Genomic DNA, 20,968 nt, shown 5'->3' with positions numbered 1-20,968 from the left:
GCCGGGGCCAACAAGGGCCTGCTCCAGCGTTTGCAGGTCATACAAAACGCGGCAGCGCGGTTTGCTCTCGCTTTGCCCTGGCTGGCATCTATGACCTTAGCGAGGAAGAACCTCCACTGGCTCCCCATCCCCTCAAGGATTACTTTTAAACTCCTCTGCCTTACATATAAGGCTTTAACTGCAGGCCCAGCTGATGCCCTTGGATCGCTACTCTCTAGATACGTTCCGAGTAGATGTTTACGATCCAGTGAGCTTAATCAACTGGTAATTCCCAGAGCCAAGAAGGCTAGATGGGGGAGCAAAGCTTTTTCCATACTGGCACCTCTGATGTGGAATTCACTCCCCCTGGAAATCAAAATACTGCCCTCCCTTGACCTCTTTAGGAAGTCATTGAAAACTTGGCTTTTTATCAATGCATACCAGTAGGCTCTGTTTCTATCCGCTCACAGCTGTTATTTGGATTAGGCGCCTTGACGCCCATTGGGCATAGCTGCGCAATATAAATAATATTTCATTCATTCAGTTTCAGGATAGGCGTGAATGCATTATTTCAACAAGTTAATTGTCATTTTCTTGCAAGATTAGGGAGAGTGGATGCCTAGAAAGAAGTTTATTTAAAATTAGTTTTAGGTTTCAGAGAGTTTATTCCTGAAAAAAATCTGTTCATTTTATAAAAAATGTGTTTGTGTTACTGCAAAAAAGTTGATTTAAATTTAGTTTCAGGATAAGGGTGATTGCTGTATTTCAACAAGTTAATTGAAATGTTCTTGCATGATTAGGGAAAGTGGATGCCTAGAATGATCTTTTTTAAAAATTCATTTTAGGTTCCAGAGAGTTGATTCCTGAAAAAAAATGGGTTTGTTTTATGAAAAATGTGAGTGTGTTACTGCAAAAAGTTGTTTTAAATTTTGTTTTTGGATAAGGGTGATTGCAATATTTCAACAAGTTAATTGAAATTTTCTTGCAGAATTAGGGAGAGTGGATGCCAAGAAAGATGTTTTTTAAAAATTAGTTTTAGGTTCCAGAGAGTGGATTCCTGAAAAAATAATTGTTTGTTTTGTGAAAAATGTGAGTGTGTTACTGCAAAAAAGTTGATTTAAATTTCGTTTCTGGATAGGCGTGAATGCATCATTTCAACAAGTTAATTGAAATTTTCTTGCAAGATTAGGGTGAGTGGATGCCTAGAAAGAAATTTATAAAAAATTAGTAGAAGGTTTCAGAGAGTGGATTCCTGAAAAAAATGTGTTTAAAAATGTGAGTGTGTTACTGGGCGTGAATGCATTATTTCATCAAGTTAATTGACATTTTCTTGCAAGATTAGGGAGAGTGGATGCCTAGAAAGAAGTTTATTTTAAAATTAGTTTGAGGTTTCAGAGAGTTCATTCCTGAAAAAAAATCTGTTCATTTTAATAAAAATGTGTTTGTGTTACTGCAAAAAAGTTGATTTAAATTTAGTTTCAGGATAAGGGTGATTGCTGTATTTCAACAAGTTAATGGAAATGTTCTCGCACGATTAGGGAGAGTGGATGCCTAGAAAGATGTTTTTAAAAAAATCATTTTAGGTTCCAGAGAGTTGATTCCTGAAAAAAAAAATGGGTTTGTTTTATGAAAAATGTGAGTGTGTTACTGCAAAAAAGTTGTTTTTCAAATTTCGTTTTTGGATAAGGGTGATTGCAATATTTCAACAAGTTAATTGAAATTTTCTTGCAAAATTAGGGAGAGTGGATGCCTAGAAAGAAATTTATAAAAAATTAGTAGAAGGTTTCAGAGAGTGGATTCCTGAAAAAAATGTGTTTGTTTTATGAAAAATGTGAGTGTGTTACTGCAAAAAAGTTGATTTAAATTTAGTTTCTGGATAGGCGTGAATGCTGTATTTCAACAAGTTAATTGAAATGTTCTTGCATGATTAGGGAGAGTGGATGCCTAGAAATACATTTTTAAAAAACTTAGTAGAAGGTTTCATAGAGTGGATTACTTAAAAAAAGTGTGTTCGTTTTATGAAAAATGTGAGTGTGTTACTGTAAAAAAAGTTGATTTAAATTTAGTTTCAGGATAGGCGTGAATGCATCATTTCAACAAGTAAATTGAAATTTTCATGCAAGATTAGGGAGAGTGGATGCCTAGAAAGAAGATTATTTAAAACTAGTTTTAGGTTTCAGAGAGTAGATTCCTGAAAAAAAATGTGTTTGTTTTATGAAAAATGTGAGTGTGCTACTGCAAAAAAGTTGATTTAAATTTCGTTTTTGGATAAGGGTGATTGCAATTTTTCAACAAGTTAATTGAAATTTTCTTGCAAGATTAGGGAGAGTGGATGCCTAGAAAGATGTATTTTAAAAATTTGTTTTAGGTTCCAGAGAGTGGATTCCTGAAAAAAAATGTGTTTGTTTTATGAAAAATGTGAGTGTGTTACTGCAAAAAAGTTGATTTAAATTTAGTTTCAGGGTAGGCGTGAATGCATCATTTCAACAAGTTAATTGAAATTTTCTTGCAAGATTAGGGAGAGTGGATGCCTAGAAAGAAATTTTAAAAAAATTTGTAGAAAGTTTCAGAGAGTGGATTCCTGAAAAAAATGTGTTTGTTTTATGAAAAATGTGAGTGTGTTACTGCAAAAAAGTTGATTTAAATTTCGTTTCAGGATAGGCGTGAATGCATCATTTCAACAAGTTAATTGAAATTTTCTTGCAAGATTAGGGAAAGTGGATGCCTAGAAAGAAATTTAAAAAAAATGAGTAGAAGGTTTCAGAGAGTGGAATCCTGAAAAAAAAGTGTTTTCATTTGATGAATAATGTGAGTGTGTTACTGCAAAAAAGTTAATTTAAATTTAGTTTCAGGATAGGCGTGAATGCATTATTTCAACAAGTAAATTGACATTTTCTTGCAAGATTAGGGAGAGTGGATGCCTAGAAAGAAGTTTATTTAAAATTAGTTTTAGGTTTCAGAGAGTGTATTCCTGAAAAAAATCTGTTCATTTTATGAAACATTTGTGTGTGTTACTGCAAAAAAGTTTATTTAAATTTAGTTTCAGGATAAGGGTGATTGCAGTATTTCAACAAGTTAATTGAAATGTTCTTGCACAATTAGGGAGAGTGGATGCCTAGAAAGATGTTTTTTTTAATTCATGTTAGGTTCCAGAGAGTTGATTCCTGAAAAAAAAATGGGTTTGTATTATGAAAAATGTGAGTGTGTTACTGCAAAAAAGTTGTTTTAAATTTAGTTTCTGGATAGGCGTGAATGCATCATTTCAACAAGTTAATTGAAATTTTCTTGCAAGATTAGGGAGAGTGGATGCCTAGAAAGAACTTTATTTACACCTAGTTTTAGGTTTCAGAGAGTAGATTCCTGAAAAAAAATTAGTTTCTTTTATGAAAAATGTGAGTGTGTTAGTGCAAAAAATTTGATTTAAATTTCGTTTTTGGATAAGGGTGATTGCAATATTTCAACAAGTTAATTAAAATTTTCTTGCAAGATTAGGGAGAGTGGGTACCTAGAAAGAAATTTATAAAAAATTAGTAGAAGGTTTCAGAGAGTTTATTCCTGAAAAAAAAATCTGTTCATTTTATAAAAAATGTGTTTGTGTTACTGCAAAAAAGTTGATTTAAATGTAGTTTCAGGATAAGGGTGATTGCTGTATTTCAACAAGTTAATTGAAATTTTCTTGCAAAATTAGGGAGAGTGGATGCCCAGAAAGATGTTTTTTAAAAATAAGTTTTAGGTTCCAGAGAGTGGATTCCTGAAAAAATAATTGTTTGTTTTGTGAATGTGTTACTGCAAAAAAGTTGATTTAAATTTCGTTTCTGGATAGGCGTGAATGCATCATTTCAACAAGTTAATTGAAATTTTCTTGCAAGATTAGGGAGAGTGGATGCCTAGAAAGAATTTTATAAAAAAATTAGTAGAAGGTTTCAGAGAGTGGATTCCTGAAAAAAATGTGTTTAAAAATGTGAGTGTGTTACTGCAAAAAAGTTGATTTAAATTTAGTTTCAGGATAGGCGTGAATGCTGTATTTCAACAAGGTAATTGAAATGTTTTTGCACGATTAGGGAGATTGGTTGCCTAGAAAGACATTTTTAAAAAACTTAGTAGAAGGTTTCATAGAGTGGATTACTGAAAAAAAGTATGTTCGTTTTATGAAAAATGTGAGTGTGTCACTGCAAAAAAAGTTGATTTAAATTTAGTTTCAGGATAGGCGTAAATGCATCATTTCAACAAGTAAATTTAAATTTTCTTGCAAGATTAGGGAGAGTGGATGCCTAGAAAGGAGTTTATTTAAAACTAGTTTTAGGTTTCAGAGAGTAGATTCCTGAAAAAAATGAGTTTGTTTTATGAAAAATGTGAGTGTGTTACTGCAAAAAAGTTGATTTAAATTTAGTTTCAGGATAGGCTTGAATGCATCATTTCAACAAGTTAATTGAAATTTCTTGCAAGATAAGGGAGTGTGGCTGCCTAGAAAGAAATTTTAAAAAAATGAGTAGAAGGTTTCAGAGTGGATTCCTGAAAAAAATGTGTTTGTTTTATGAAAAATGTGAGTGTGTTACTGCAAAAAAGTTGATTCATATTTTGTTTCAGGATAGGCGTGAATGCATCATTTCAACAAGTTAATTGAAATTTTCTTGCAAGATTAGGGAGAGTGGATGCCTAGAAAGAAATTTAAAAAAATTAGTAGAAGGTTTCAGAGAGTGGATTCCTGAAAAAAAATGTGTTTGTTTTATGAAAAATGTGAGTGTGTTACTGCAAAAAAGTTGATTTAAATTTAGTTTCAGGATAGGCGTGAATGCATTATTTCATCAAGTTAATTGACATTTTCTTGCAAGATTAGGGAGAGTGGATGCCTAGAAAGAAGTTTATTTTAAAATTAGTTTGAGGTTTCAGAGAGTTTATTCCTGAAAAAAAATCTGTTCATTTTATTAAAAATGTGTTTGTGTTACTGCAAAAAAGTTGATTTAAATTTAGTTTCAGGATAAGGGTGATTGCTGTATTTCAACAAGTTAATGGAAATGTTCTCGCACGATTAGGGAGAGTGGATGCCTAGAAAGATGTTTTAAAAAAAAACATTTTAGGTTCCAGAGAGTTGATTCCTGAAAAAAAAATGGGTTTGTTTTATGAAAAATGTGAGTGTGTTACTGCAAAAAAGTTGTTTTTCAAATTTCGTTTTTGGATAAGGGTGATTGCAATATTTCAACAAGTTAATTGAAATTTTCTTGCAAGATTAGGGAGAGTGGATGTCTAGAAAGAAATTTATAAAAAATTAGTAGAAGGTTTCAGAGAGTGGATTCCTGAAAAAAATGTGTTTGTTTTATGAAAAATGTGAGTTTGTTACTGCAAAAAAGTTGATTTTTAAATATCGTTTCAGGATAGGCGTGAATGCATCATTTCAACAAGTTAATTGAAATTTTCTTGCAAGATTAGGGAGAGTGGATGCCTAGAAAAAAATTTAGGAAAAATTAGTGGAATGTTTCAGAGAGTGGATTCCTGAAAAAAATGTGTTTGTTTTATGAAAAATGTGAGTGTGTTACTGCAAAAAAGTTGATTTAAATTTAGTTTCAGGATAGGCGTGAATGCATTATTTCAACAAGTTAATTGTCATTTTCTTGCAAGATTAGGGAGAGTGGATGCCTAGAAAGAAGTTTATTTAAAATTAGTTTTAGGTTTCAGAGAGTTTATTCCTGAAAAAAAAATGGGTTTGTTTTATGAAAAATGTGAGTGTGTTACTGCAAAAAAGTTGTTTTAAATTTCATTTTTGGATAAGGGTGATTGCAATATTTCAACAAGTTAATTGAAATTTTCTTGCAAGATTAGGGAAAGTGGATGCCTAGAAAGAAATTAAAAAAAAATGAGTAGAAGGTTTCAGAGAGTGGAATCCTGAAAAAAAAGTGTTTTTGTTTGATGAATAATGTGAGTGTGTTACTGCAAAAAAGTTAATTTAAATTTAGTTTCAGGATAGGCGTGAATGCATTATTTCAACAAGTAAATTGACATTTTCTTGCAAGATTAGGGAGAGTGGATGCCTAGAAAGAAGTTTATTTAAAATTAGTTTTAGGTTTCAGAGAGTGTATTCCTGAAAAAAATCTGTTCATTTTATGAAAAATGTGTGTGTGTTACTGCAAAAAAGTTTATTTAAATTTAGTTTCAGGATAAGGGTGATTGCAGTATTTCAACAAGTTAATTGAAATGTTCTTGCACAATTAGGGAGAGTGGATGCCTAGAAAGATGTTTTTTTTAATTCATTTTAGGTTCCAGAGAGTAGATTCCTGAAAAAAAATTAGTTTCTTTTATGAAAAATGTGAGTGTGTTAGTGCAAAAAATTTGATTTAAATTTCGTTTTTGGATAAGGGTGATTGCAATATTTCAACAAGTTAATTAAAATTTTCTTGCAAGATTAGGGAGAGTGGGTACCTAGAAAGAAATTTATAAAAAATTAGTAGAAGGTTTCAGAGAGTTTATTCCTGAAAAAAATCTGTTCATTTTATATAAAATGTGTTTGTGTTACTGCAAAAAAGTTGATTTAAATTTAGTTTCAGGATAAGGGTGATTGCTGTATTTCAACAAGTTAATTGAAATTTTCTTGCAAAATTAGGGAGAGTGGATGCCCAGAAAGATGTTTTTTAAAAATTAGTTTTAGGTTCCAGAGAGTGGATTCCTGAAAAAATAATTGTTTGTTTTGTGAATGTGTTACTGCAAAAAAGTTGATTTAAATTTCGTTTCTGGATAGGCGTGAATGCATCATTTCAACAAGTTAATTGAAATTTTCTTGCAAGATTAGGGAGAGTGGATGCCTAGAAAGAATTTTATAAAAAATTAGTAGAAGGTTTCAGAGAGTGGATTCCTGAAAAAAATGTGTTTAAAAATGTGAGTGTGTTACTGCAAAAAAGTTGATTTAAATTTAGTTTCAGGATAGGCGTGAATGCTGTATTTCAACAAGGTAATTGAAATGTTTTTGCACGATTAGGGAGATTGGTTGCCTAGAAAGACATTTTTAAAAAACTTAGTAGAAGGTTTCATAGAATGGATTACTGAAAAAAAGTGTGTTTGTTTTATGAAAAATGTGAGTGTGTTACTGCAAAAAAAGTTGATTTAAATTTAGTTTCAGGATAGGCGTGAATGCATCATTTCAACAAGTAAATTGAAATTTTCTTGCAAGATTAGGGAGAGTGGATGCCTAGAAAGAAATTTAAAAAAAATTAGTAGAAGGTTTCAGAGAGTGGATTCCTGAAAAAAAATGTGTTTGTTTTATGAAAAATGTGAGTGTGTTACTGCAAAAAAGTTGATTAAAATTTCGTTTCAGGATATGCGTGAATGCATCATTTCAACAAGTTAATTGATATTTTCTTGCAAGATTAGGGAGAGTGGATGCCTAGAAAGAAATTAAAAAAAAATTAGTAGAAGGTTTCAGAGAGTGGATTCCTGAAAAAAAATTTGTTTGTTTTATGAAAAATGTGAGTGTGTTACTGCAAAAAAGTTGATTTAAATTTAGTTTCAGGATAGGCGTGAATGCATTATTTCATCAAGTTAATTGACATTTTCTTGCAAGATTAGGGAGAGTGGATGCCTGGAAAGAAGTTTATTTTAAAATTAGTTTGAGGTTTCAGAGAGTTTATTCCTGAAAAAAAATCTGTTCATTTTATTAAAAATGTGTTTGTGTTACTGCAAAAAAGTTGATTTAAATTTAGTTTCAGGATAAGGGTGATTGATGTATTTCAACAAGTTAATGGAAATGTTCTCGCACGATTAGGGAGAGTGGATGCCTAGAAAGATGTTTTTAAAAAAATCATTTTAGGTTCCAGAGAGTTGATTCCTGAAGAAAAAATGGGTTTGTTTTATGAAAAATGTGAGTGTGTTACTGCAAAAAAGTTGTTTTTCAAATTTCGTTTTTGGAGAAGGGTGATTGCAATATTTCAACAAGTTAATTGAAATGTTCTTGCATGATTAGGGAGAGTGGATGCCTAGAAATACATTTTTAAAAAACTTAGTAGAAGGTTTCATAGAGTGGATTACTTAAAAAAGTGTGTTCGTTTTATGAAAAATGTGAGTGTGTTACTGCAAAAAAAGTTGATTTAAATTTAGTTTCAGGATAGGCGTGAATGCATCATTTCAACAAGTTAATTGAAATTTTCTTGCAAGATTAGGGAGAGTGGATGCCTAGAAAGATGTATTTTAAAAATTTGTTTTAGGTTCCAGAGAGTGGATTCCTGAAAAAAAATGTGTTTGTTTTATGAAAAATGTGAGTGTGTTACTGCAAAAAAGTTGATTTAAATTTAGTTTCAGGGTAGGCGTGAATGCATCATTTCAACAAGTTAATTGACATTTTCTTGCAAGATTAGGGAGAGTGGATGCCTAGAAAGAAGTTTATTTAAAATTAGATTTAAGTTTCAGAGAGTGTATTCCTGAAAAAATCTGTTAATTTTATGAAAAATGTGTGTGTGTAACTGCAAAAAAGTTGATTTAAATTTAGTTTCAGGATAAGGGTGATTGCAGTATTTCAACAAGTTAATTGAAATGTTCTTGCACGATTAGGGAGAGTGGATGCCTAGAAAGATGTTTTTTTAAAATTCATTTTAGGTTCCAGAGAGTTGATTCCTGAAAAAAATGGGATTGTTTTATAAAAAATGTGAGTGTGTTACTGCAAAAAAGTTGTTTTAAATTTCGTTTTTGGATACGAGTGATTGCAATACTTCAACAAGTTAATTGAAATTTTCTTGCAAGATTAGGGAGAGTGGATGCCTAGAAAGAAATTTTAAAAAAATGAGTAGTAGGTTTCAGAGAGTAGATTCCTGAAAAAAAATGTGTCTGTTTTATAAAAAATGTGAGTGTGTTACTGCAAAAAAGTTGATTTAAATTTCGTTTCAGGATAGGCGTGAATGCATCATTTCAACAAGTAAATTGACATTTTCTTGCAAGATTAGGGAGAGTGGATGCCTAGAAAGAAGTTTATTTAAAATTAGTTTTAGGTTTCAGAGAGTGTATTCCTGAAAAAAATCTGTTCATTTTATGAAAAATGTGTGTGTTTTACTGCAAAAAAGTTTATTTAAATTTAGTTTCAGGATAAGGGTGATTGCAGTATTTCAACAAGTTAATTGAAATGTTCTTGCACAATTAGGGAGAGTGGATGCCTAGAAAGATGTTTTTTTTAATTCATTTTAGGTTCCAGAGAGTAGATTCCTGAAAAAAAATTAGTTTCTTTTATGAAAAATGTGAGTGTGTTAGTGCAAAAAATTTGATTTAAATTTCGTTTTTGGATAAGGGTGATTGCAATATTTCAACAAGTTAATTAAAATTTTCTTGCAAGATTAGGGAGAGTGGGTACCTAGAAAGAAATTTATAAAAAATTAGTAGAAGGTTTCAGAGAGTTTAATCCTGAAAAAAAATCTGTTCATTTTATAAAAAATGTGTTTGTGTTACTGCAAAAAAGTTGATTTAAATTTAGTTTCAGGATAAGGGTGATTGCTGTATTTCAACAAGTTAATTGAAATTTTCTTGCAAAATTAGGGAGAGTGGATGCCCAGAAAGATGTTTTTTAAAAATTAGTTTTAGGTTCCAGAGAGTGGATTCCTGAAAAAATAATTGTTTGTTTTGTGAATGTGTTACTGCAAAAAAGTTGATTTAAATTTCGTTTCTGGATAGGCGTGAATGCATCATTTCAACAAGTTAATTGAAATTTTCTTGCAAGATTAGGGAGAGTGGATGCCTAGAAAGAATTTTATAAAAAATTAGTAGAAGGTTTCAGAGAGTGGATTCCTGAAAAAAATTTGTTTAAAAATGTGAGTGTGTTACTGCAAAAAAGTTGATTTAAATTTAGTTTCAGGATAGGCGTGAATGCTGTATTTCAACAAGGTAATTGAAATGTTTTTGCACGATTAGGGAGATTGGTTGCCTAGAAAGACATTTTTAAAAAACTTAGTAGAAGGTTTCATAGAATGGATTACTGAAAAAAAGTATGTTCGTTTTATGAAAAATGTGAGTGTTACTGCAAAAAAAGTTGATTTAAATTTAGTTTCAGGATAGGCGTGAATGCATCATTTCAACAAGTAAATTGAAATTTTCTTGCAAGATTAGGGAGAGTGGATGCCTAGAAAGAAATTAAAAAAAAATTAGTAGAAGGTTTCAGAGAGTGGATTCCTGAAAAAAAATGTGTTTGTTTTATGAAAAATGTGAGTGTGTTACTGCAAAAAAGTTGATTAAAATTTTGTTTCAGGATAGGCGTGAATGCATCATTTCAACAAGTTAATTGAAATTTTCTTGCAAGATTAGGGAGAGTGGATGCCTAGAAAGAAATTTAAAAAAAATTAGTAGAAGGTTTCAGAGAGTGGATTCCTGAAAAAAAATTTGTTTGTTTTATGAAAAATGTGAGTGTGTTACTGCAAAAAAGTTGATTTAAATTTAGTTTCAGGATAGGCGTGAATGCATTATTTCATCAAGTTAATTGACATTTTCTTGCAAGATTAGGGAGAGTGGATGCCTGGAAAGAAGTTTATTTTAAAATTAGTTTGAGGTTTCAGAGAGTTTATTCCTGAAAAAAAATCTGTTCATTTTATTAAAAATGTGTTTGTGTTACTGCAAAAAAGTTGATTTAAATTTAGTTTCAGGATAAGGGTGATTGCTGTATTTCAACAAGTTAATGGAAATGTTCTCGCACGATTAGGGAGAGTGGATGCCTAGAAAGATGTTTTTAAAAAAATCATTTTAGGTTCCAGAGAGTTGATTCCTGAAGAAAAAATGGGTTTGTTTTATGAAAAATGTGAGTGTGTTACTGCAAAAAAGTTGTTTTTCAAATTTCGTTTTTGGAGAAGGGTGATTGCAATATTTCAACAAGTTAATTGAAATTTTCTTGCAAGATTAGGGAGAGTGGATGCCTAGAAAGAAATTTATAAAAAATTAGTAGAAGGTTTCAGAGAGTGGATTCCTGAAAAAAATGTGTTTGTTTTATGAAAAATGTGAGTGTGTTACTGCAAAAAAGTTGATTTAAATTTAGTTTCTGGATAGGCGTGAATGCTGTATTTCAACAAGTTAATTGAAATGTTCTTGGATGATTAGGGAGAGTGGATGCCTAGAAATACATTTTTAAAAAACTTAGTAGAAGGTTTCATAGAGTGGATTACTTAAAAAAAGTGTGTTCGTTTTATGAAAAATGTGAGTGTGTTACTGCAAAAAAAGTTGATTTAAATTTAGTTTCAGGATAGGCGTGAATGCATCATTTCAACAAGTTAATTGAAATTTTCTTGCAAGATTAGGGAGAGTGGATGCCTAGAAAGATGTATTTTAAAAATTTGTTTTAGGTTCCAGAGAGTGGATTCCTGAAAAAAAATGTGTTTGTTTTATGAAAAATGTGAGTGTGTTACTGCAAAAAAGTTGATTTAAATTTAGTTTCAGGGTAGGCGTGAATGCATCATTTCAACAAGTTAATTGACATTTTCTTGCAAGATTAGGGAGAGTGGATGCCTAGAAAGAAGTTTATTTAAAATTAGATTTAAGTTTCAGAGAGTGTATTCCTGAAAAAATCTGTTAATTTTATGAAAAACGTGTGTGTGTAACTGCAAAAAAGTTGATTTAAATTTAGTTTCAGGATAAGGGTGATTGCAGTATTTCAACAAGTTAATTGAAATGTTCTTGCACGATTAGGGAGAGTGGATGCCTAGAAAGATGTTTTTTTAAAATTCATTTTAGGTTCCAGAGAGTTGATTCCTGAAAAAAACTGGGATTGTTTTATAAAAAATGTGAGTGTGTTACTGCAAAAAAGTTGTTTTAAATTTCGTTTTTGGATACGAGTGATTGCAATACTTCAACAAGTTAATTGAAATTTTCTTGCAAGATTAGGGAGAGTGGATGCCTAGAAAGAAATTTAAAAAAAATGAGTAGTAGGTTTCAGAGAGTAGATTCCTGAAAAAAAATGTGTCTGTTTTATAAAAAATGTGAGTGTGTTACTGCAAAAAAGTTAATTTAAATTTAGTTTCAGGATAGGCGTGAATGCATTATTTCAACAAGTTAATTGACATTTTCTTGCAAGATTAGGGAGAGTGGATGCCTAGAAAGAAGTTTATTTAAAATTAGTTTTAAGTTTCAGAGAGTGTATTCCTGAAAAAATCTGTTAATTTTATGAAAAATGTGTGTGTGTAACTGCAAAAAAGTTGATTTAAATTTAGTTTCAGGATAAGGGTGATTGCAGTATTTCAACAAGTTAATTGAAATGTTCTTGCACGATTAGGGAGAGTGGATGCCTAGAAAGATGTTTTTTTAAAATTCATTTTAGGTTCCAGAGAGTTGATTCCTGAAAAAATGGGTTTGTTTTATAAAAAATGTGAGTGTGTTACTGCAAAAAAGTTGTTTTAAATTTCGTTTTTGGATACGAGTGATTGCAATACTTCAACAAGTTAATTGAAATTTTCTTGCAAGATTAGGGAGAGTGGATGCCTAGAAAGAAATTAAAAAAAATGAGTAGAAGGTTTCAGAGAGTGGATTCCTGAAAAAAATGTGTCTGTTTTATGAAAAATGTGAGTGTGTTACTGCAAAAAAGTTGATTTAAATTTTGTTTCAGGATAGGCGTGAATGCATCATTTCAACAAGTTAATTGAAATTTTCTTGCAAGATTAGGGAAAGTGGATGCCTAGAAAGAAATTAAAAAAAAATGAGTAGAAGGTTTCAGAGAGTGGAATCCTGAAAAAAAAGTGTTTTCGTTTGATGAATAATGTGAGTGTGTTACTGCAAAAAAGTTAATTTAAATTTAGTTTCAGGATAGGCGTGAATGCATTATTTCAACAAGTAAATTGACATTTTCTTGCAAGATTAGGGAGAGTGGATGCCTAGAAAGAAGTTTATTTAAAATTAGTTTTAGGTTTCAGAGAGTGTATTCCTGAAAAAAATCTGTTCATTTTATGAAAAATGTGTGTGTGTTACTGCAAAAAAGTTTATTTAAATTTAGTTTCAGGATAAGGGTGATTGCAGTATTTCAACAAGTTAATTGAAATGTTCTTGCACAATTAGGGAGAGTGGATGCCTAGAAAGATGTTTTTTTTAATTCATTTTAGGTTCCAGAGAGTAGATTCCTGAAAAAAAATTAGTTTCTTTTATGAAAAATGTGAGTGTGTTAGTGCAAAAAATTTGATTTAAATTTCGTTTTTGGATAAGGGTGATTGCAATATTTCAACAAGTTAATTAAAATTTTCTTGCAAGATTAGGGAGAGTGGGTACCTAGAAAGAAATTTATAAAAAATTAGTAGAAGGTTTCAGAGAGTTTATTCCTGAAAAAAAATCTGTTCATTTTATAAAAAATGTGTTTGTGTTACTGCAAAAAAGTTGATTTAAATTTAGTTTCAGGATAAGGGTGATTGCTGTATTTCAACAAGTTAATTGAAATTTTCTTGCAAAATTAGGGAGAGTGGATGCCCAGAAAGATGTTTTTTAAAAATTAGTTTTAGGTTCCAGAGAGTGGATTCCTGAAAAAATAATTGTTTGTTTTGTGAATGTGTTACTGCAAAAAAGTTGATTTAAATTTCGTTTCTGGATAGGCGTGAATGCATCATTTCAACAAGTTAATTGAAATTTTCTTGCAAGATTAGGGAGAGTGGATGCCTAGAAAGAATTTTATAAAAAATTAGTAGAAGGTTTCAGAGAGTGGATTCCTGAAAAAAATGTGTTTAAAAATGTGAGTGTGTTACTGCAAAAAAGTTGATTTAAATTTAGTTTCAGGATAGGCGTGAATGCTGTATTTCAACAAGGTAATTGAAATGTTTTTGCACGATTAGGGAGATTGGTTGCCTAGAAAGACATTTTTAAAAAACTTAGTAGAAGGTTTCATAGAATGGATTACTGAAAAAAAGTATGTTCGTTTTATGAAAAATGTGAGTGTGTTACTGCAAAAAAAGTTGATTTAAATTTAGTTTCAGGATAGGCGTGAATGCATCATTTCAACAAGTAAATTGAAATTTTCTTGCAAGATTAGGGAGAGTGGATGCCTAGAAAGAAATTTAAAAAAAATTAGTAGAAGGTTTCAGAGAGTGGATTCCTGAAAAAAAATGTGTTTGTTTTATGAAAAATGTGAGTGTGTTACTGCAAAAAAGTTGATTTAAATTTAGTTTCAGGATAGGCGTGAATGCATCATTTCAACAAGTTAATTGAAATTTCTTGCAAGATTAGGGAGTGTGGCTGCCTAGAAAGAAATTTTTAAAAAATGAGTAGAAGGTTTCAGAGTGGATTCCTGAAAAAAATGTGTTTGTTTTATGAAAAATGTGAGTGTGTTACTGCAAAAAAGTTGATTCAAATTTTGTTTCAGGATAGGCATGAATGCATCATTTCAACAAGTTAATTGAAATTTTCTTGCAAGATTAGGGAGAGTGGATGCCTAGAAAGAAATTTAAAAAAATTAGTAGAAGGTTTCAGAGAGTGGATTCCTGAAAAAAAATGTGTTTGTTTTATGAAAAATGTGAGTGTGTTACTGCAAAAAAGTTGATTTAAATTTAGTTTCAGGATAGGCGTGAATGCATTATTTCATCAAGTTAATTGACATTTTCTTGCAAGATTAGAGAGAGTGGATGCCTAGAAAGAAGTTTATTTTAAAATTAGTTTGAGGTTTCAGAGAGTTTATTCCTGAAAAAAAATCTGTTCATTTTATTAAAAATGTGTTTGTGTTACTGCAAAAAAGTTGATTTAAATTTAGTTTCAGGATAAGGGTGATTGCTGTATTTCAACAAGTTAATGGAAATGTTCTCGCACGATTAGGGAGAGTGGATGCCTAGAAAGATGTTTTAAAAAAAATCATTTTAGGTTCCAGAGAGTTGATTCCTGAAAAAAAAATGGGTTTGTTTTATGAAAAATGTGAGTGTGTTACTGCAAAAAAGTTGTTTTTCAAATTTCGTTTTTGGATAAGGGTGATTGCAATATTTCAACAAGTTAATTGAAATTTTCTTGCAAGATTAGGGAGAGTGGATGCCTAGAAAGAAATTTATAAAAAATTAGTAGAAGGTTTCAGAGAGTGGATTCCTGAAAAAAATTTGTTTGTTTTATGAAAAATGTGAGTTTGTTACTGCAAAAAAGTTGATTTTTAAATATCGTTTCAGGATAGGCGTGAATGCATCATTTCAACAAGTTAATTGAAATTTTCTTGCAAGATTAGGGAGAGTCGATGCCTAGAAAGAAATTTAAGAAAAATTAGTGGAATGTTTCAGAGAGTGGATTCCTGAAAAAAAAATTGTTTGTTTTATGAAAAATGTGAGTGTGTTACTGCAAAAAAGTTGATTTAAATTTAGTTTCAGGATAGGCGTGAATGCATTATTTCAACAAGTTAATTGTCATTTTCTTGCAAGATTAGGGAGAGTGGATGCCTAGAAAGAAGTTTATTTAAAATTAGTTTTAGGTTTCAGAGAGTTTATTCCTGAAAAAAAAAATGGGTTTGTTTTATGAAAAATGTGAGTGTGTTACTGCAAAAAAGTTGTTTTAAATTTCATTTTCGGATAAGGGTGATTGCAATATTTCAACAAGTTAATTGAAATTTTCTTGCAAAATTAGGGAGAGTGGATGCCCAGAAAGATGTTTTTTAAAAATTAGTTTTAGGTTCTAGTGAGTGGATTCCTGAAAAAATAATTGCTTGTTTTATGAAAAATGTGAGTGTGTAACTGCAAAAAAATTAATTTAAATTTAGTTTCAGGTTAGGCGTGAATGCATTATTTCAACAAGTTAATTGACATTTTCTTGCAAGATTAGGGAGAGTGGATGCCTAGAAAGAAATTTTAAAAAAATGAGTAGTAGGTTTCAGAGAGTAGATTCCTGAAAAAAAATGTGTCTGTTTTATAAAAAATGTGAGTGTGTTACTGCAAAAAAGTTAATTTAAATTTAGTTTCAGGATAGGCGTGAATGCATTATTTCAACAAGTTAATTGACATTTTCTTGCAAGATTAGGGAGAGTGGATGCCTAGAAAGAAGTTTATTTAAAATTAGTTTTAAGTTTCAGAGAGTGTATTCCTGAAAAAATCTGTTAATTTTATGAAAAATGTGTGTGTGTAACTGCAAAAAAGTTGATTTAAATTTAGTTTCAGGATAAGGGTGATTGCAGTATTTCAACAAGTTAATTGAAATGTTCTTGCACGATTAGGGAGAGTGGATGCCTAGAAAGATGTTTTTTTAAAATTCATTTTAGGTTCCAGAGAGTTGATTCCTGAAAAAAATGGGTTTGTTTTATAAAAAATGTGAGTGTGTTACTGCAAAAAAGTTGTTTTAAATTTCGTTTTTGGATACGAGTGATTGCAATACTTCAACAAGTTAATTGAAATTTTCTTGCAAGATTAGGGAGAGTGGATGCCTAGAAAGAAATTTAAAAAAATGAGTAGAAGGTTTCAGAGAGTGGATTCCTGAAAAAAATGTGTCTGTTTTATGAAAAATGTGAGTGTGTTACTGCAAAAAAGTTGATTTAAATTTCGTTTCAGGATAGGCGTGAATGCATCATTTCAACAAGTTAATTGAAATTTTCTTGCAAAATTAGGGAGAGTGGATGCCCAGAAAGATGTTTTTTAAAAATTAGTTTTAGGTTCCAGAGAGTGGATTCCTGAAAAAATAATTGTTTGTTTTGTGAATGTTACTGCAAAAAAGTTGATTTAAATTTCGTTTCTGGATAGGCGTGAATGCATCATTTCAACAAGTTAGTTGAAATTTTCTTGCAAGATTAGGGAAAGTGGATGCCTAGAAAGAAATTAAAAAAAAATGAGTAGAAGGTTTCAGAGAGTGGAATCCTGAAAAAAAAGTGTTTTTGTTTGATGAATAATGTGAGTGTGTTACTGCAAAAAAGTTAATTTAAATTTAGTTTCAGGATAGGCGTGAATGCATTATTTCAACAAGTAAATTGACATTTTCTTGCAAGATTAGGGAGAGTGGATGCCTAGAAAGAAGTTTATTTAAAATTAGTTTTAGGTTTCAGAGAGTGTATTCCTGAAAAAAATCTGTTCATTTTATGAAAAATGTGTGTGTGTTACTGCAAAAAAGTTTATTTAAATTTAGTTTCAGGATAAGGGTGATTGCAGTATTTCAACAAGTTAATTGAAATGTTCTTGCACAATTAGGGAGAGTGGATGCCTAGAAAGATGTTTTTTTAATTCATTTTATGTTCCAGAGAGTAGATTCCTGAAAAAAAACTAGTTTCTTTTATGAAAAATGTGAGTGTGTTAGTGCAAAAAATTTGATTTAAATTTCGTTTTTGGATAAGGGTGACTGCAATATTTCAACAAGTTAATTAAAATTTTCTTGCAAGATTAGGGAGAGTGGGTACCTAGAAAGAAATTTATAAAAAATTAGTAGAAGGTTTCAGAGAGTTTATTCCTGAAAAAAAATCTGTTCATTTTATAAAAAATGTGTTTGTGTTACTGCAAAAAAGTTGATTTAAATTTAGTTTCAGGATAAGGGTGATTGCTGTATTTCAACAAGTTAATTGAAATTTTCTTGCAAAATTAGGGAGAGTGGATGCCCAGAAAGATGTTTTTTAAAAATTAGTTTTAGGTTCCAGAGAGTGGATACCTGAAAAAATAATTGTTTGTTTTGTGAATGTGTTACTGCAAAAAAGTTGATTTAAATTTCGTTTCTGGATAGGCGTGAATGCATCATTTCAACAAGTTAATTGAAATTTTCTTGCAAGATTAGGGAGAGTGGATGCCTAGAAAGAATTTTATAAAAAATTAGTAGAAGGTTTCAGAGAGTGAATTCCTGAAAAAAATGTGTTTAAAAATGTGAGTGTGTTACTGCAAAAAAGTTGATTTAAATTTAGTTTCAGGATAGGCGTGAATGCATTATTTCATCAAGTTAATTGACATTTTCTTGCAAGATTAGGGAGAGTGGATGCCTGGAAAGAAGTTTATTTTAAAATTAGTTTGAGGTTTCAGAGAGTTTATTCCTGAAAAAAATCTGTTCATTTTATTAAAAATGTGTTTGTGTTACTGCAAAAAAGTTGATTTAAATTTAGTTTCAGGATAAGGGTGATTGCTGTATTTCAACAAGTTAATGGAAATGTTCTCGCACGATTAGGGAGAGTGGATGCCTAGAAAGATGTTTTTAAAAAAATCATTTTAGGTTCCAGAGAGTTGATTCCTGAAGAAAAAATGGGTTTGTTTTATGAAAAATGTGAGTGTGTTACTGCAAAAAAGTTGTTTTTCAAATTTCGTTTTTGGAGAAGGGTGATTGCAATATTTCAACAAGTTAATTGAAATTTTCTTGCAAGATTAGGGAGAGTGGATGCCTAGAAAGAAATTTATAAAAAATTAGTAGAAGGTTTCAGAGAGTGGATTCCTGAAAAAAATGTGTTTGTTTTATGAAAAATGTGAGTGTGTTACTGCAAAAAAGTTGATTTAAATTTAGTTTCTGGATAGGCGTGAATGCTGTATTTCAACAAGTTAATTGAAATGTTCTTGCATGATTAGGGAGAGTGGATGCCTAGAAATACATTTTTAAAAAACTTAGTAGAAGGTTTCATAGAGTGGATTACTTAAAAAAAGTGTGTTTGTTTTATGAAAAATGTGAGTGTGTTACTGCAAAAAAAGTTGATTTAAATTTAGTTTCAGGATAGGCGTGAATGCATCATTTCAACAAGTTAATTGAAATTTTCTTGCAAGATTAGGGAGAGTGGATGCCTAGAAAGATGTATTTTAAAAATTTGTTTTAGGTTCCAGAGAGTGGATTCCTGAAAAAAAATGTGTTTGTTTTATGAAAAATGTGAGTGTGTTACTGCAAAAAAGTTGATTTAAATTTAGTTTCAGGGTAGGCGTGAATGCATCATTTCAACAAGTTAATTGACATTTTCTTGCAAGATTAGGGAGAGTGGATGCCTAGAAAGAAGTTTATTTAAAATTAGATTTAAGTTTCAGAGAGTGTATTCCTGAAAAAATCTGTTAATTTTATGAAAAATGTGTGTGTGTAACTGCAAAAAAGTTGATTTAAATTTAGTTTCAGGATAAGGGTGATTGCAGTATTTCAACAAGTTAATTGAAATGTTCTTGCACGATTAGGGAGAGTGGATGCCTAGAAAGATGTTTTTTTAAAATTCATTTTAGGTTCCAGAGAGTTGATTCCTGAAAAAAATGGGATTGTTTTATAAAAAATGTGAGTGTGTTACTGCAAAAAAGTTGTTTTAAATTTCGTTTTTGGATACGAGTGATTGCAATACTTCAACAAGTTAATTGAAATTTTCTTGCAAGATTAGGGAGAGTGGATGCCTAGAAAGAAATTAAAAAAAATGAGTAGAAGGTTTCAGAGAGTGGATTCCTGAAAAAAATGTGTCTGTTTTATGAAAAATGTGAGTGTGTTACTGCAAAAAAGTTGATTTAAATTTCGTTTCAGGTTGGGCGTGAATGCATCATTTCAACAAGTTAATTGAAATTTTCTTGCAAGATTAGGGAAAGTGGATGCCTAGAAAGAAATTAATAAAAAATGAGTAGAAGGTTTCAGAGAGTGGAATCCTGAAAAAAAAGTGTTTTCGTTTGATGAATAATGTGAGTGTGTTACTGCAAAAAAGTTAATTTAAATTTAGTTTCAGGATAGGCGTGAATGCATTATTTCAACAAGTAAATTGACATTTTCTTGCAAGATTAGGGAGAGTGGATGCCTAGAAAGAAGTTTATTTAAAATTAGTTTTAGGTTTCAGAGAGTGTATTCCTGAAAAAAATCTGTTCATTTTATGAAAAATGTGTGTGTGTTACTGCAAAAAAGTTTATTTAAATTTAGTTTCAGGATAAGGGTGATTGCAGTATTTCAACAAGTTAATTGAAATGTTCTTGCACAATTAGGGAGAGTGGATGCCTAGAAAGATGTTTTTTTTAATTCATTTTAGGTTCCAGAGAGTAGATTCCTGAAAAAAAATTAGTTTCTTTTATGAAAAATGTGAGTGTGTTAGTGCAAACAATTTGATTTAAATTTCGTTTTTGGATAAGGGTGATTGCAATATTTCAACAAGTTAATTAAAATTTTCTTGCAAGATTAAGGAGAGTGGGTACCTAGAAAGAAATTTATAAAAAATTAGTAGAAGGTTTCAGAGAGTTTATTCCTGAAAAAAAATCTGTTCATTTTATAAAAAATGTGTTTGTGTTACTGCAAAAAAGTTGATTTAAATTTAGTTTCAGGATAAGGGTGATTGCTGTATTTCAACAAGTTAATTGAAATTTTCTTGCAAAATTAGGGAGAGTGGATGCCCAGAAAGATGTTTTTTAAAAATTAGTTTTAGGTTCCAGAGAGTGGATTCCTGAAAAAATAATTGTTTGTTTTGTGAATGTGTTACTGCAAAAAAGTTGATTTAAATTTCGTTTCTGGATAGGCGTGAATGCATCATTTCAACAAGTTAATTGAAATTTTCTTGCAAGATTAGGGAGAGTGGATGCCTAGAAAAAATTTTATAAAAAATTAGTAGAAGATTTCAGAGAGTGGATTCCTGAAAAAAATGTGTTTAAAAATGTGAGTGTGTTACTGCAAAAAAGTTGATTTAAATTTAGTTTCAGGATAGGCGTGAATGCTGTATTTCAACAAGGTAATTGAAATGTTTTTGCACGATTAGGGAGATTGGTTGCCTAGAAAGACATTTTTAAAAAACTTAGTAGAAGGTTTCATAGAATGGATTACTGAAAAAAAGTATGTTCGTTTTATGAAAAATGTGAGTGTGTTACTGCAAAAAAAGTTGATTTAAATTTAGTTTCAGGATAGGCGTGAAAGCATCATTTCAACAAGTAAATTGAAATTTTCTTGCAAGATTAGGGAGAGTGGATGCCTAGAAAGAAATTTAAAAAAAATTAGTAGAAGGTTTCAGAGAGTGGATTCCTGAAAAAAAATGTGTTTGTTTTATGAAAAATGTGAGTGTGTTACTGCAAAAGAGTTGATTTAAATTTAGTTTCAGGATAGGCGTGAATGCATCATTTCAACAAGTTAATTGAAATTTCTTGCAAGATTAGGGAGTGTGGCTGCCTAGAAAGAAATTTTAAAAAAATGAGTAGAAGGTTTCAGAGTGGATTCCTGAAAAAAA

This window comes from Lissotriton vulgaris, chromosome 2_2 (genome assembly GCF_964263255.1).
Source record: "Lissotriton vulgaris chromosome 2_2, aLisVul1.2, whole genome shotgun sequence".
NCBI classification, from domain to species: Eukaryota; Metazoa; Chordata; class Amphibia; order Caudata; family Salamandridae; genus Lissotriton; species Lissotriton vulgaris.
Note: the sequence above shows the minus strand (reverse complement) of the source record.